The sequence below is a fragment of the Vanessa cardui genome, chromosome 20, assembly GCF_905220365.1.
Source record: "Vanessa cardui chromosome 20, ilVanCard2.1, whole genome shotgun sequence".
Lineage (NCBI taxonomy): Eukaryota > Metazoa > Arthropoda > Insecta > Lepidoptera > Nymphalidae > Vanessa > Vanessa cardui.
In genome coordinates this window covers 2,553,852-2,572,277 of record NC_061142.1, presented here as the reverse complement: position 1 = coordinate 2,572,277, position 18,426 = coordinate 2,553,852, and the positions used below count along the sequence as shown (strand labels likewise).

General features: G+C 32.6%; 1 protein-coding gene across 4 annotated transcripts in view; it reads right to left on the bottom strand.

Annotated features, from left to right (window-relative positions):
- The window catches only part of LOC124538580, a 200,734-nt gene that overhangs the window by 120,174 nt on the left and 62,134 nt on the right, over positions 1–18,426 (bottom strand). For 3 of the 4 annotated variants that reach the window (XM_047115680.1, XM_047115679.1, XM_047115681.1), the window contains one exon: positions 18,304–18,340. The exons of the other annotated variant lie outside the window; for it this stretch is intronic. The gene's annotated coding sequence lies outside the window, so the exon portion shown is untranslated. The remainder of the gene's footprint in view (positions 1–18,303; positions 18,341–18,426) is intronic. 4 annotated transcript variants of the gene reach the window in all.

Sequence of the window (18,426 nt, the reverse complement as noted above, 5' to 3'; positions counted from 1 at the left end):
TGATATTAGAAAATGCATTAAATCGGACTCGTATGATTGCTCCCTTATCATAAGCTTATGTGGGTAGACACACTAAATGAATTTTGACTGGTAACTGTATTGAATTATCTATTTCAAATGGTAATAGTAACTACGCATTAGATTCTTCTGAGTTCAATCTTGCCAACTTGACTTAAAATATACCTAAAGGATTTCTTTCGGAGCTTTGTGAAAACACAAATAATGATAGGATTAAAATGCGTGTAAGATCATATTATAGATCTTGGTCCAATTTCAGCCTTGTTTTTATAAATAAATTAATTAATACCTCAGACCAAAGGTGAGTCAGCTCAACTTAAAACTTCACGCCTAGCAGACTTTAACCACGGCGGCTGTTTTCAAGGGACATCATAGTGCACATGTATGTGGGCAGATAGAAATGCACTCTATAATCCCTCATTTTACTTATTATATATGAATGGAAAGAGTGCAGGCCCAAAATTGCTGAGGCATGAAGTAATAAAGAAATTACAAAAAAAATTACATTCTAGCTCAACACGTTTAGAGTCCACAACATAATATATATAAAGACTCAAATTATTTTATTCAATACACAAGCACTATCCTTACTTATTGATTGTCAAATTTAACACAAACACCGGTTCGAAAAAATACCCAGACTCGTAAAGAGCAATGTCTTACCCCTGCCATGCTTTACTTGCGATAAGTTAGCTATTAACTAGATCCATTAAGAGTAATATTCAGACAGACATACTAAGTTATGAAAGTAAGCCTTAGAACATATATCTACTTGGAGAAATCAGAAATCCAAACAACGAAAATGATCAAATAATGTATCAATTTGACACTGCACTATAATAAATTCAAATAAAAATGACTTTATTATTTTATCCAAATATGAAAGTCTAATAAATAATAAAACGATCCAACTCGATATATATGAAGATAATATCGATTAAGTCCTATATATCAAGGTGAAAATCGATACAAGTGACAGACGAAATTAGTTTTAGTAATCGACTCGGCTCTTTAGAAATCCGTGGCGTTATTAGTGGAACATTATATATTATTTAATGGTGATTTTATGAAAATGCGCCAACAAATATAAAAGATTTATGTCTTAATAAGCTTGCTTAATGATATACATATGTTATATATTGGTAATTAAGATGTAGACTTAGCACCGTTATAAAAACATTTGATTAATGTTACGAAAATCAACTACGATTTTTTCTACTTATGTCGGGAGATACTTCTAAAAATAGCCATTAAGCTAAAAGTTATTTTAGTGTGAGATAAAACAGAGTATCGCTGATATCGAACTTAATAAATTAGTGAGCCAGTGTAATTACAATCTTGAAGTACATAGAACCTTAGAACCCGTGCTTTTGAGTATATTTTTCATATAAAAACTGGTTTAAATTTCACAATACATTGTCAATATCTAGACAAAATTACCATTAATAATCCAGAAGTCATATGCTAGTCTACCTAAAAAGTCTACATAGATAAGTTTGAATTTAGAAGTATTATTTGCGCGCATCTGATTGGCTTAGATTTCAAGATGCCGACTTTTTTAATGGTAATTCTTTATTTGAAAACACAGAAAACAAACAAATGGGTATTGTTTTATTAGTCACCTAAGAATCTCACTTAAGTTTGAATCTGTTTTATACATACAATAGCCTATCCATTATCGGCTATACTTATTATGACAAAAAATATTTCATGCATAGACATGGAGTTATCCAATTCACTGTAAGCCTAGAATATGTATATTATTACTAAATATACTTTACCCTTGGACGTGTAATATTTTGGTAAAATAAAGTACAAGATACAATTTTCTACGTCAGTAGGTTTCGTTAAAATTCTTATGACCAAAGAGAATTGGGACATATCACGGTTCATTTACATTTTATTCGAACCATAAACTGACCCGTTTTTGTATTAAAATAAATGATATATACACATGACGAGAAACAAAATACTGTTCCGAAGTGCCTTACAAAATATTCCGTTCGGCCAATCCCTTATTTTGAATTGTGATTTTAATTTCATTGGATGAACGTGTTTGCGCATGAATTACGGTAATCTCGTTCGTGTTTTTTTGGTCTTTAGTTTATTCACTTGATATTTCTAATGTAGGAAACATTAGAACAGTATCATTCAAGTGAAATCCGATTTGGATCAATCTTTATTACTACAGCGTTTATTATAAGTGATATTCCACTTTTTGTTCATGCTAATAAACTAAAATCTTTATCAATGACAAGGCTCATCGTCATTATTATTAATAATTGTTAATAATAAAAACTAGATCTTAAGACTGACTGACTCATCCTGACTTGATCACCATAAAAAATGATCAAAAATTTAGATGAATTTTTTGGTCAAGCCTATTCACTCGTGTGTTAAAGCTACTCAGAATAACATAATATTAAGAGAACAGCGATGGACCAGTTATTATATTATCTCAAAGATTGTGGGTTGATTTCAGAGAACTGCTGTTGTTTTCAAGAGTTTCATTTCTAATTTTGACTTTTCTAATATTTTTTTTCTGAACTAAACTTGAATATGTCGAATGAACACATGTCGACCAGCCTGGGGATCAAATGAGGCGTGAAGTGCATCTTGCGGGCCGTCATTGAGAGGGCGACTAGTGCAGCACATCCTTACTGACTGTACTGGTCGTCTTCTGGTCGATTCCAATTCCGATTAACAAGTGGAGTGGGGTGGAGTGAAGTCATATGCCTGCCCGATTAAAAAAAAATTGTCATTTAAATTCAAATTTTATTAAAACGCTTTAGTTCGGCAAATTTCACTCATTCAATGTATATACGGGGTGCATGTCAGTCACCTCCTCGTGGTGCCGGCTTGAGCTTGCTCGTCGGCCACGGCTAAGACTGGCTAGAGGTACGCCGTGGGGCTGCACCTGGTACGTTCCTTGGCGTCAGGGCGGACCATGTGAGTGGCCTCGTTGGTTAGGAGGCCAACGTAGTGGGGGGGCTCACTACTCAAGTCTCTCAGGTGTTTTACACCGGCGGTCAGCGGCGGAGCCTACCATCTATTCCGCCGCAGGGCGTCAGCTTCGTTGACGTCCAGCCTCCAGTCTCGGGGGAGTTCGTCACATGAGCACATGGAGAATGAAAAGGAAGGCACGCACTAGGCGCGCTTTCCACGTTTGTCATTCAGGCGGTGGTGGGGTCGCGGTTGCTTACCCTGGACGATTCCGTTGCCTCACCACTCGGCGGTATGGTTGAAACCCGAGGATGATTTTTGTAGGTAGGACAGGCCTTCAGCCCTGGCACGGGGCCCTTATGGCTCCGGTTGAGTCCCACATACCCGTCCCCGTCCCCCAACCGGGCGGCATGCGTAAACGCATTTACCTCCACGTTAAACAAAAAAAGTCAATGTACATACAGTTTGTTAGTTATCACGTCCATATATGAAATTCAATTTTAGTATATTTTTCTATACTAAGTATTGCAAGTATTAGGTATATAATTTGCGTACTTAATCATGCAATCGAGGAAACGCATCAGCTTCATTATTATATATTAATGTTGAATATAATACAACAAGACATTAATGCTTAGGTAGAACTTATGATCTGCCGACATTAATACCAATTATTCATAAGATCCGTTAATTCAGGTGTGACAGGGATTATATTAAGATGATTACATTTTCCATTTCATTTAATACCTAATTTATATGAATAGCTAGCGGTTCACTGTTTCTCTTTATTAAACAAACTGACTTTCTATGTTCATTGATTAAATTTCGTCTGTAACAGAGCAGTAACAGCCTGTTAATTTCCCACTGCTGGGCTAAGGCCTCCTCTTCAGTTAAGGAGAAGATTTGAAACATATTATACGCTGTTCCAATACGGGTTGGTGGAATGCACATGTGACAGAATTTTGATGAAATTAATTGTTTTCCTTCGCAGCCGAACACGAGATGAATTATAAACAGAAATTAAGCACATATAGTGGAGCTTGGTTATGAACCCGAAATCATCGATTACGATGCACGCGTTCTAACCACTGGGCCATATCAGCTCACCGGAAAAACCCAAAAGGATATATTTACTGGATATTCATTAACGATTTTGTGATTGCGATCTCGTCCGCGTCGAATGTATATACGTCAGATAGAAAGATAGTTGAATAGCAATTCCTTTTGAAACATTTTTTCCGAACATTGCAGTTTCCAATTAATCTTACTAAAACCTTATAATTTATCATTTTAACACGTTATAAATTGAATATGTTATGATTTTATTAAATATATATAATAACTGCTATATCACTACATATTATAAAACAAAGACGAGTCCGCCGTCGTGTGGCCGCGTCAGTCTGTCTGTATGTTCGCCATAAACTCCAAAACTGCTGAACGGATTTTAACGCAGTTTTCATTAATAAATAGAGAGACTCATAAGAAAGGTTTAGATATGTAATTTATTATGGTTTGTGCGTAAATAAGTTGAATAAGAATGTCAATTGTTGAATATGTCGGAAAAAAAAACACATTTTTTTTTAAATAAAAGATCCAAGTCCAAAACTTATGTCCATTCGGGCGAAGCCGGGCTACTAGTTTGAAATAAAGATGCTATAATTTTTAAATTCCAATATGAAATAAGGTTAAGAAATGAATATATCAAAGTGAATAATTTAGTGCTGGGACATGGACGAAATGAATACCATGTTAAAAACAAGATCCTTAATCCTATAATAGCTAGTATAAATAAAGCTTGCGTTTCATTTCACGGACACACTTGGCGACGTGTAAAATATTGTTATCGATAATAAGAATACAATAAGACTCCGCGACGACTTTATACACGAATCGCGTCACGTCCTGAGAAATCTGAGAACAACGTGTAAAGAAATCTCGGTGGAAATAAAATAAGAGAACATTTATGAATAAATTATGGCAATGTAAAGTATGATAAACGATGTAAGGATTGTAATGGAACAGCTTGTGGTGTACAATTAACAACACAAGTTGCCGATGACACAATTAAAACAAATACTTATCATGAGGCAACAAGGTCGATAGTGCTGTTATATTTAGAATTGATTATGATCCTCAGGTGGTTCGTTGTACGGACGCCTCACATCAAGCTCAGCGGGTGGCTCAAATAAGTAAACTAGTATCTTGCGGACTAACGTTATAATCAGACTGTGTTCGACCACGTTAACAAGACACTTAGTGTGCTCGAACTGGGGCATAAAAGCTATGTTACGTTGATTATCCGATGATTCAGTTGAGTTTCTGGAGTATTTAGTTACGCTGGTCGTCAAGAATTAATACCAACGCACGGTGATTATTCACGATTGGAAGATTATGATGTTGTGAAAAATAATTAAAGGCACGACGTTTTAGAGCAAAGGTCAAGGAATTAAGCCTTTAGTTAAATCTTTACGATCTGTCGGAGATTTTTTGTAGCTTCGTAAGGACTATTAGTAATTTGATTTATAGATGCAACGTATTTGTTAAATTATTATTTTATTTAAAAGTATATTTTTTTAATAAATTATTTTACTACAGTCAAACGATTGCCAATAATGTATAGAGATATTACATTTATTTGTTTTTTTTTTTGGATTCTTATTTGTGTATTTAAATAATTTCTTACATACCATTGTAAATCCAAAAAGTCGTAAAGTATCGCAGATTTTTCTTTTAACGCTAATTTCCTAACAATAAAGAGCCTTACCCAATAGTGACATATTACGTTGTGCTTATGTACATATTATCTTATAATAATCTTTTTCTTGACAATGCCATTTTATTTGATTATATACTGTGCCCGCGACCTTTGGAATTTAACAAAAAAAATATTGTGACCTAAGTTACTCCTTATTATATCAGTTATCTGCCAGTGAAAGTCCCGTCAAAATCGATCCAGCCGTTCCAAAGATTAGCCGGAACAAACAGACAGACAGACAAAAATTGTAAAAAATGCTATTTTAATATTACAAACATACCCTCCAATTTTATTATCTGAATAGATGCGCCATCAATTTTGTTAAGAACAATTTGTCATTCATATTATGTTAATTATGAAATCTTAACTCATATAAGAGATTTCTTCCAGCCATCTGTGGAGTAATATGAGGTTCTAAATGTACAGTAATTATTTTATGCAAAATCACACCAAGTTCCTGACGCTAATGCATGCCAAAACTAGTGCCTAACTTGAATGCATACGGAATAGCGGTGAAGATGTAAGATTAATCGGAATCGAATCTGCGCGGTTCTGAAGTTGGAAACGTTGATTTCGAATTCAGGATTTGGAATATTTGACTTATTGTTGATTCCATTTTCAGATACGGTTTATTGAACTTCTTATGGTTTATGAGTGACTGTTACATTTCGTGTGTTTGGTGAAGTTATTTTTTTATAGTGGTTTTCAATATGTAGCTTTAATAAAATAACGGCCATTTGAATGTTAAAAATATTAAATTATGTGAAATAATATTAATATGTGAAATATTATTAATATGTGAAATAATATTAATATGTGAAATAATATTAATACGTGAAATAATATTAATAAACGCAAGAACCATTGAATGAATTTTTGCTTTAGAGATGCAAACATTTTCACAAAAAAGTAAAGTAAAGTAACAGCCTGTAAATTACCCACTGCTGAGCTAAGGCCTCCTCTTCCATTAAGAATAGGGTTTGGAACATATTCCACCACGCTGTTCCAATGCGGGTTGGTGGAATGCACTTGTGGCAGAATTTCGATGAAATTAGTCACATGCAGGTTTCGATGTTTCCCTTCACCGCCGAGTACGAGATGAATAATAAACACAAATTAAGCACATATACATATAGTGGTGCTTGCCTGGGTCAAAACATAATCTCTACATCGAAATAGTTCTTACACACAATACTGTATAATATATTCACGTGCCAAAGTAAGAAAGATGCAATACATTCCCAAGGTATACCCAAGACATTGTAAAAACTTTCAACTGAATTTCATTCTCAACTGTAGATACGATTTATCTTTGAACGATCAGCGCGTTACAAAACTAGTAGTTGGAAAAATTTGCGATAACTTTCAACCATACTGGGAAACGTGAGAAAAAATCATAACGGTACCATCTAATGGTACAGCTTTTCTAATTATATGAATGAGATATCGCTCATTCAAGACGAAAAAAATATCGCCGTCGTCTCTGTGAACTGAAATGAAGAATTAAAGGCATGCGATGACATAGGTCGGTTTATGATACCGGCCGGCAGGTGACAAAAACTGATATGAATGCTATGTTTTTGCTCAAAACCTGTTCTCGACGGTTCAATACTTAAGAATGCTGTAGACGGACGCGCTGATGAGAATCAGGAGGCTTTGTTTTGGTATTAAATGTGAGATTGGTACGAGTAAAAGCGCTTGATTGTCTTATGCAGCGCTTTTTGCAATTAACTTTATTTTTCAATATAAATAATAAAAAAAATCAGCATTTGGTTTATAACAAACTAGCGATCCAGCTTCGCGTATACTAAATATACTACTGCTACTAGAATTTGTTTATTTACAACATTAGAAACTTCTAAAATTATGAGTATTTCTTTACTATATTGTCCATGTATTATATACAAAAACCTTCCTCTCGAATCACTCTATCTAAAAAAATGATATCAAAATCTAGATTTAAGCATACATAGGGATATAGGAACAGAGAAGGCGACTTTGTTTATATATAATATGTTTAATATTAATACATACATATAATAATTATGATGAACACTTTTTATTTGATAAAATTCAATAATTAATTTAAAAGGTAAATACAAAATCAATATTTAATTAATGTTTCGTTCTTATTTAATGGGTTTTACATTAAATATTAAATGGAGTTAGTAAATTATTATTTTAATGATCCTATAAATGTTCCACGAATGAATTTATGTTCGGATTTTACGAACTTGTTATTTTATGAACAAGTTAAATATTACAAAGTATTGTCAAATATTAGATAAATTTTATGTGATTACACATTTAAATAATTACTTTATATTCTTAGGGAGTCATCTAATTCTTATTTTTTGTGGAGATCCCGTTAATATATTAATATTAATTTAAATAATTGTATTTAACCAACATGACTTTGTATCTTTTAAATGTTAAAAAAGAGTAACTACTGAGTTTCTTGCCGGTTCTTCTCGGTAGAATATACTTTCCGAACCGGTGGTAACTTCACTTAATTGTAAAATGACGATTCAAAAGTGCTTGTAAAAGCCTACTTGAATAAAATTTGATTTGATTTGAATCCTGTATACATATTTATGTTCTCATTATGGTCCAAACTTGCCATTTTTAAGTTTAATTAGGATTGGTTAACTCATGTTGATAATATGCGATAGACTAGTCACTGGATAAAAACATAGATCTTTATCCACTACCCAGGCAATTGTCAAATGAAAATCGTATCGATTAAATGGCTAGATAAGCTTACTAGCCATCCAACTGATTCCTTATTAACACACTAGCGGCCTGTCCCAGCTTCGCACGGACGTACGTTTTTTTTAAAACCTTGGGTTAAGTTACTTAAGTTTTAGTAAGGATTCCATATCTTTTCTGGCAATAAATATAGCCTATGTTACTCGTAGATAATGTAGCTTTCGTATGGTGAAAGAATTTTTAAAATCGGTCCAGTAGTTTTCGAGTCTATTCATTACAAACAAAGAAACAAAGTATTTCCTCTTTAAAATATTATATACGATCAATTCAGTGAATTATTTCAAATCTTACTTTGCGTTATCTTCTGAACAAATTATCGATCATACTGGTGGTAGGGCTTTGTGTAAGCCCGTCTGGGTAGGTACCACCCACTCATCAGTTATTCTACCGCCAAACAACAGTACTCAGTATTGATGTGTTCCGGTATGAAGGGTGAGTGAGCCAGTGTAACTACAGGTATAAGGGACATAATATCTTAGTTCCCAACATTAGTGGCGCATTGACGATTTAAGGAATAGTTAATATTTCTTACAGCGTCATTGTCTATGGGTATTGGTGACCACTTACCATCAGGTGGCCCATATGCTCGTCCGCCAACCTATTCTATAAAAAAAAAAAAATATAAACAATGGCCAGGTTTAAATAACAGAAATAACAAAAAACGAAATGGCACGTAATAATACATTTCGTCGATGCATAAAAACGCACAGACGTCTACAACAGGTTTTATAACGCTTCATATCGACCACCAAACAAAAAGTTATGGCAATACAGCAGCCTAACAAAGCGTTTTAAAACAATATTATTCAATACTCAAGCAGGATAAATAATACTTGAACTGTATTTAATTAACATACACGTGTAAATTGGTAAACAAGTGTAGCTACTTATTTTCTGGATCTTCTCGGTAGAATCTTTATTCCGAACTGGTATTATTTGGATATTTTCAAATTTCAGGAAACTACTTAAATCTGTACGTAGAATAAAATTAATATTTTATTTATATTTTTAAAATTAATATATAATTAATACACGGTAGATACACCATAATAATATTATTTTTTTTAATTTTTGTCTATTTGTCTTTCTCTTTGTTCCGGATAATCTCTGGAACGGGTAGACAAATATTGACGAGACTTTCACTAGCATATAACAGATATAATAAGGAGTAACTTAGGCTACAATAATATTTTTTTTGTTAAATTCAAACGCGAACAAGTTCGCGGGCACAGCTAGTAAAGAATATTTTACATTTGATATTTCAAGCCTAGGTGACATGGGATGATTATTTTGGACGCCGAATTTTCAAAAAAATTAATGTCATATAAGTATGGAAGCTGCTGTAGACATTACTATTAATTCAATGGAATTAAACGGTAATCTTGTAAGACAATTCAATGCAAACTTAACAAGATCATTAATGCAATAAATTAAATATAATTACTCAACAAAAAAATTGCAATCAACGACTTTTTCGTGTAAATCACTTAAGTTTTACAATTACCTACATCATTATGATCCAATACGTTGTAAGCTTATTTATAATTATATAAATTAAAGCGAGGGATAAACTTAATCTAACTTGTGTTCTCAGAAATTATTTAATGAACGAAGTTGAAATACTTCAGACTCAATATAACGAAAGGGTTTTATTTAATAATAACATATCATGATTGTTTTTTTATGGTATATGTTGGCGGACAAGCATATGGGCCACATGATGGTACGTGGTCACCATTACCCATAGACAATGACGCTGTAAGAAATATTAACTATTCCTTACATCGTCAATCCATCGACCTTGGGAACTAAGATGTTATGTCCCTTGTGCCTGTAGTCACACTGGCTCTCTAACCCTTCAAACCGCAACACAACAATACTGAGCACCGTTGTTTGGCGGTAGAATAAATGATTAGTGGACGGTAACTACCCAGACGGGCTTACACAGGGCCCTACCACCAAGTGAAATAATGAAATACAAGATATACTTTATTTATTTTACAATCACTTTTGAATCGTTATTTTACAAAATTTCATTAAAACGTAAATCTTTCACTGGTTCCGAATTCAGATTCTACTCGAGAAGAACCGTCAGTAAACTACAGAAAGAGTAACATTAGTTGTTCTTTTCGACATTTAAAATAAAGTTTGATAGATTACCACGAGTTTTAGTATCCATTTCAGCAAGTTTAGTATTTTAGTCGAAAGTTGTATAAGATAATAGTTTGCAGACAAATTTAAATAAGTTACATCATCATTAGTCCGGTCAAATTAGACCAAAAAATAAGAGTAAAGTTACATAAATTCCCAACAAGCTGAGAATCGGTAAAAACTCATTTTTTTGACCTTTGACCTTGAATAAATTTTTTTCCTTACAGGGGAAAGATGGGGAACTTTCAAATTTTGTTTTTAATGACATTTTAAACAATTTTACCGATTTTCAGCTTGTTGGGAATTTATGTAACTTCGAATGTCTAAATTGACTGGACTAGATTATCATTACATAGTATAAAACAAAGGACAAACCCTATGTATGTTTTTATCTATAAAATTACGCAATGGATTTGGATGGGGTTTTTTTTAAATAGTTAGAGTTATTTGTGAGGAAGATTTTTGGATATAATACATAGACACTATAGTAAAGAAATACTGATAATTTTATTAATTTCTAATGTGATGACATACATGAACAAATTCTGAAGTATATTTAGTATATCAGTATTGCACCCATGCAGCATGTCTTCTCCTTCCATACCTCTCTGTCAGGCGTCATCTCACAAGTAACATTCTTACTATCCATATCGTCTTTCACACAATCCATCCATCGTTTCCTTGGTCGTCCTCTACCTCTATGTCCATCCAAAAAGTAAATGGCTAGTAAAACATAAAAAATAAATTTATAAAAGCAATCAATGTTAGTGTATATATCCTAAGTATATAGCTTAAAACAAAATGTCAGCCTTATCATTATTTCAGTCGCATTACAAGAGGAAATTACAAGGCTTGGTGCCAAAGACGATTGTTTCCGAACCAGTTGTTGCTACTTGTTAACAATTGCAATAGCCGTTATATGTTAATCAGCTTCAAAAACAATTAAACAACAATTGTCATTTAAATTTGTCTTGCATAGATTTTAATTAAGTCATCATTGTTATCAGGACTCCAAATACAGCTGAGTAATCTATATTAATATAATAAATGTGAAAGTAGCCCTGTCCGTCTGACGCTCTTTCACCACCAAACCGCACAATCGAATTTTACAGAGTAGGAATACTCACTGTTGCGTCGCAATATATTTACAACAATATTAGAACTAGCGCGCAATGGTAACTTTTGTCACGGTGACTTTTTCGTCACTCTTGTCATGAATATGTATGGAGGTGCGCGCACTTTACGACGTGACAATTGGGTGACATTTGTGTCTGCATCTGTACATATTCACGGATTTGACAAGAGTGACGAAAAAGTCACCGTGACAAAAGTTACCAGTACGCGCTAGTGCTTATGTATATTCATAAGCACTAGCGTGTATGTAACATTGATCACTTTGATAAAATCAGTGATAATGATTGTATATGCACTACAAGTAAGGATAAGCTTATAACGCCAAGTTTCCGACTCCGCAAAGTCAATAAATCTTTCTTGGGGCAAGGTATCCGTTTCTATAATAAAATTCCGCAAACATTTTTAACTTTGCCGTTTCGTTAATTCAAATCGTTTATAAAAAATAAATAAATTGGGAAAAAGGTATATCATTCAATACAATATTTTGTAGATGATAAAAAAGCTTAAGAATTAGTACCTGTTGACTTTCAGGCTTACTGATTTACTTGCCGGTGCTTCTCGGTAGAATCTACTTTCCGAACCGGTGGTAGCTTCACTTAATTGTTATATGACGATTCAAAAGTGCTTGTAATAGCTCACTTGAAGAAAGTTTATTTTGATTTTGATGAAATTTGGTATGACGCAAACTTCAACTCGAAGAAAGGACATAGGCTACTAAGACATAATAAATAATAAATAAATATGAGACAACATCAAATACATTACTCTGACCCCATTTCATCAGAAGTAACGACGGTACTACAAACACCCAGACCCAAGACAACATAGAAAACTAATGATAATCTACATTGACTCGGCCGAGAATCGAACCCGGGACCTCGGAGCGTACCCATGAAAACCGGTGTACACACCACTCGACCACGGAGGTCGTCAAAATGACACCAAACACTCTAAAACGCAAGCGAAGCCGAGGGCAACAACTATCTTTATATAATTTATGATACGGAGTCAAATAGTGTTATACAAAATATTTTTTTAAGGTTTCCACTGTTAGCAACTCAGGATATCTTTTGTTTTAATTCCCACAAAGTTTATATTTGAGTTTATTTTTGGATCCAATTATACAAGACAAACTAAATACGAATGATTATCTAACAAGATCACTAAATTATACAATTTATGTATCGAATTATACGATCTGGCAGCGTTGCTTAAATTTTACTTGTAATTATGAGTTTAGAATATTCTCTCAAATCTCAAATCGCTGAAAGCGCTTATCAGGTCAAAAGTTCTTATAACCGTCTAATTGAATAAAAATGTTATGAAATTAAATTTAGCTGATTACGCTATATTTGCTAATATATACATATTATGTACAGACCTAATAAATGTATAGGAATAAGCATGCCTTATAAATGAATACCTTTGACACGTTTTAAATAAAAAAAAATCAAATTGAAGATGTCAATAGACATTTATTTATTTTTTTAGTTCGTTTTTCAAAGTTGAATGACATTCCAATTTTGAATATTAACGTCATGAAATCCATTACTTGCAAACGCTAGAAGTTAGACGAAGTTTTCCAACGGTAGAAGTTGAATCTGACGGCGTAGTTGTTTTAGAAACGAGACCGGTCGAAGCAAAAAGCCGTCCCGTAATTCTTACTGCAATTTCTGTTATGAGAACCGACGAATTTATTTACTCGAATAAGGCAATGAATTTAATAATTATGAAAAGATTACGCCTTTTTAAGACGACATTTTCGGTTAAAAATTCAACCAACTAATTTGATGAAATAAAATTGTTATGATTGTCATTTTGATTGCGAATAACTAAAATTGGCTAAACTGTATAATCATTTTTCACTTAACCGATGATTTCCGGTTCAAGCTCAGGCAAGCACCACTATGTATATGTGCTTAATTTGTGTTTATAATTCATCTCGTGCTCGGCGGTGAAGGTTCCAAACTCTCTCCTCAATGGAAGAGGAGGTCTTATCTCAGCAGTGCGAAATTCACAGGCTTTACTTTGCTATCTATTTGGGACGTTGTCAGTAGACCTAAAATATTTTACAACTTCAATATTTATTAAATGGGTTAAAAACTTATCAGTGAGTGAATAATATGATGGTAAACTTAGATGTTTTACCACCGATTTCCATTAAAAGCACCAAAAAGCGTTAGTGATGTATTAGCAGTGGATACGACAAATAGTCCATTGATATCAGATTAGTATTGAATACAATAATAGTCCAAGTGATCGATATCGATAATGAGATGTTCACATCACTAGATGGAACGACTATCGCCTTAAGTACAATCCCGTATAGATTTCAAAGTTAATTTAAACTCAGACACCAACAAGGAATACTTCTTGTCAAAACAAAAAAAAAAATCAATCATAAAATTTCAAACGAATATTACCACATTTGTTACCAATTATAGCGTTGAAATACTCACTGAGAATATTTCCTTGGGTCGGATGTCTGTCTGTATCGTAATTAATAACTCCAGAACGCCCTCACTCAACACATGTGCGCTTCGGGTTACAGATTTATTGCGTTATTATTGTTTATTTCTTAATTTAATATATTGTTAAATGTTTTGGTATCATATTTTATGGTTACGGAATGATGATATCGATAATTAATTGAATTATATAAATATTAATAATTCGGCGAATTATGAAATAGACTTTGAATGTATTTATTACTAGTAATCGCCCGTGGATTCGCTCGTATTTTAAGGTGTTGTCATGTGTCAGGCACGGTTTCAATTTTGATTAATACCCACTTTCATCCAATTTTGTTCAGCGGTTTGATCGTGAAAGAGCGATAGAAAGACAGACAAACAGAGTTACTGTCACATTTATAATCGATGATGATTATGAAAATCGATTATTTAATTTCGTATCAATTTTAAACCATTTTTAAAGAATTATTTCGGAATAATCCTCATACATTTCCAAATTGCAAAATAAGATTTTAAAATGACTATTCCATATGGATTGGTAGTTATTTTTGAAAAAAGAATTACGAAATCATATCCGTTAAAATTGGTCATAAATCTACAACCAGACACATTCAAGATGCACTGCTAATTAACCGAGTTACTTGAACGGAAACTAGCGAAATTTGTAATACGAAAGGTGTAAGTTTGAATACTGGTGGAGATGAAATTTTAAATATGATTTTAAAATTTTTATGAACACGTACTTATTTTCACGAAAGGGTGGAGTGAAATATTTTCATGTATTTTCAATGCTCTTATATTTTTTAGTTATTCTTTGCATATTGGTAACGTTTAATAATATCCTGAGCTACTATTTTGGTACTATTCAAACACAAACTCAAACTCAAATTGCTTTATTCGATATAGAAGTATTACACTTTCTCATTAATGGTCAATTGAAACAGTACCACCGGGAAAGTAAATACCCTGACCTGAGAAGAACCGGCGAAAGAAACTCAGCGGGTTTTTTCTTTTTTTTTTTATAAATTTTGATCGTATATATAACTAAAATTGTCTAAACTTAATAAATTTAACGATTGTGACAATGTCAGTGGATTTACTTGCTTTGCTATTTTAACGTATACATTAATAAGGTTAAATAAGTTAATTATGTGATGGTAACATTTGGAGTATTAATACCAACCTTTATTAAAGCACGGTGAATTTTTTTATGAAATTTTCATTCAAATTTCATTCACATTAAATTTGAATTATGAGAGAATACGACAATACACCAAGCAATCAATATTTTTAAATCCAAAAACATGTGGAGTATGTAAATAATTTAATGTGTTTTCTTCGATCTAATATTTCCAAATTATTTTTTGGCTTATATTGTCTCAGTTACCATTTTGGAACAATTGTTAAAGTTTATGTATTCATTTTTTGCTCAGAGGATCAGAATTGCGATTCAACGGGGAAATGCTGCTAGCATTCTTGCCACCATTTCACGCGGTCAACATTTATACAGTAACTAGTTTTAGTTCATATTTGTTTATATTTAAGCATTTAATGTTATTAATTTTTTAGTCTTAGTTCAGAATAAAAAAAAGTTATCCCATATTGTTATTTGTAATACTGTCATAACGACTTCCAAAAGTTAAACATTTATTACCCCAAATGTAAACAACCATTTAATAAATTGAGTAGCAAATATTGCAGCTCTACTGGTCACCCGCAAATATTGACTCTTCGTAAAAGTCGGAACTGACCAGAAATATTATCCCCGTTCCTTAATTACAAAGAGAACCGCGCCTCAAAACACCCGCTAACATTAATAGGAACAAAACAAACAGATGTCAGGCTGGCCCTTGATATAGAACTACGTATGGGCTATAATTTATGTTAAGTTTATATCTGATACTTAAGAAATGATAACTCAGTCTAAAATACTCTTAGATTTATTCTTAAGCTCACGTGTAAATAATTAATAAAACAGATACAACCGATGAGAAGAATTAATAACACACAAGACTGTCCAAATTTTTGGAAAGAAGTACTTTTAAGCATATTTTAGAGTGAAATGGAAGAAGTTGTCGAGTTAGGTAAAAGGCTTCTTTTATATATTTATTAAAACATATTTTTTCTGATTGACTTAATTCAAACAATATTTTCAATAAAGATATTGTTTTTTGTAATTTCAATATTCTCAATCACAAACTTAAATAATAAATATTAAATTGTACCAATTTATCTAAATCATGACTTTTTCCTAAAATAGTGAGAAGATTAAATATTTCTCAATTTACAATTAGATAAAGGATGGAGTAAATGAGAAGTTATGAAAACATTATAGCTCGATTAACGCTCTCAGTCGATAGTTGCCCTAAAAGTATTAAAAGCAGACATTTTAGGGTGGCGACGTACATCGTTATCAAAGATACGCCGCTTCCTTAGATAATGGTCGAAGCGGTCAATATTTGGAAACGCATCGACGACACTGAAGTGACTTCGCTTTACGTAAAACCAACGTTAAAGGCTGCAGAGGTAGGACTGTGTTTTTGTTGTAAATATCTCTTAAACTTACTTGTACATCTGTAGTCACGAGCTTAAGGCTTTTGACTATTTTTTTTTAAGTCTTCCTTGAATTGGAATTTTGAACATTTCCAATGAAATTTAATAATCTTATAAAATTATCAATTTTTTCAAAAAAAGTTGACACAATTTTAAATCACATAATTACATCTTGTAAGTCTAAAATTCGTCTTCTTTTGTCATTTTTGAGAAGGTAGGCTAGATGAGCACTAAGAAAGAATTTGTCCATATTCTTCCTCTGAGTGATGAAAATACGTCACTTCTGTTAATAATAGTTTTTAGGGAAATCAATGTTAAGGTTATCAGCAAAAGAACTTCACGGCATTTTTTAAATCGTATCACCTAAGAGGGTGAAATTATACACATAAATTATTTACAATTTAATTATATTATATTTTAATACATAAGTTGCTGTATAATTCAAACAAAAATAGACAAATGGACAAAATAATCAAAAAAAAAAACAATTTAAATTTGTTACTTGTTACTTATATAGACCGAAAACATTGGGTAATATACTATAAATACTAGTTACTAGCTGCTACTAAACGTCATCTAAACTGACGTATAAATTCATCACAATACACTTAAATCCCAACAACTACGCTGATTAACATCAAAACTAAATATTAATTACAAGCAAATACACACAGCATCAGGACATAATCCTGACTCATCTAATAGTCATAAATAAACGACACTAATTACACTTCCCCAACTTCATTTCGCTCATTTAAAGTTGCACGATAAATCCTAAAACGAAATCGTACCTACAGATGTCTCAGTAAATAAAGATTAAAGCATTTAATCAGTCTGTCCTAGAGTTCTGTTCCTTGCTTTGTATAGCAAAAAGTTTTGACGTGACTTATATCTTGGACTTTGGGTTAAATTAGAAGCGCAAAGAGTGTTTAGTTACGAGGAAAACAAATTATTGTGTTGGGGTGATCCAGAAAAAATCTTGTCTAACTTTGTAAATTTGCTTGCGAGTGATTTACGTCTGATGAGAACTCTAATCTAAATTGGAGTTTGTTAATATTTTTCGAATATCAAACAGAGTTAGGTTTTACTGGGTACGTATAGTACGATACAACTTTGATATAGCATCGGCAAATTCAATATAACCTATTACTGCCGATTTACACAACCAATAGAAAAAGCTGTCTATCGCGCCTTTCGACGCTATTCGTCGCTATAGATTCTCAAGAAAGTTTAACTCGACGTGTCAAATTAACGAATATAGTAGGTCATATGATATTACGTTTATGCAAAGATCATATTCACTTAAGAATATTTATAATTGGGTAGCGTTATTAATTCGGATGTGATCGGTTTTACGAATATTGCCGATGTTAACTTGTGTCGTACTGTACTAATAATTTTAATTTGAGAAAAAAATTTAATTTTGTTATTATTAGAAAACCATCACCAGGTATATTTCCTGTTATGTAAATAAATTAAGATGCTAATAGAAAACAAATCACTTACAGCAAACAGACACACGAGATCCAAATCACGGTTATACCTGTAACAATTACAAAAGGTATCAGTGTCATAGTTCCATCAGACATCTACATTTAGAGAATCACTTAATGCTAGATATTTAGTCTT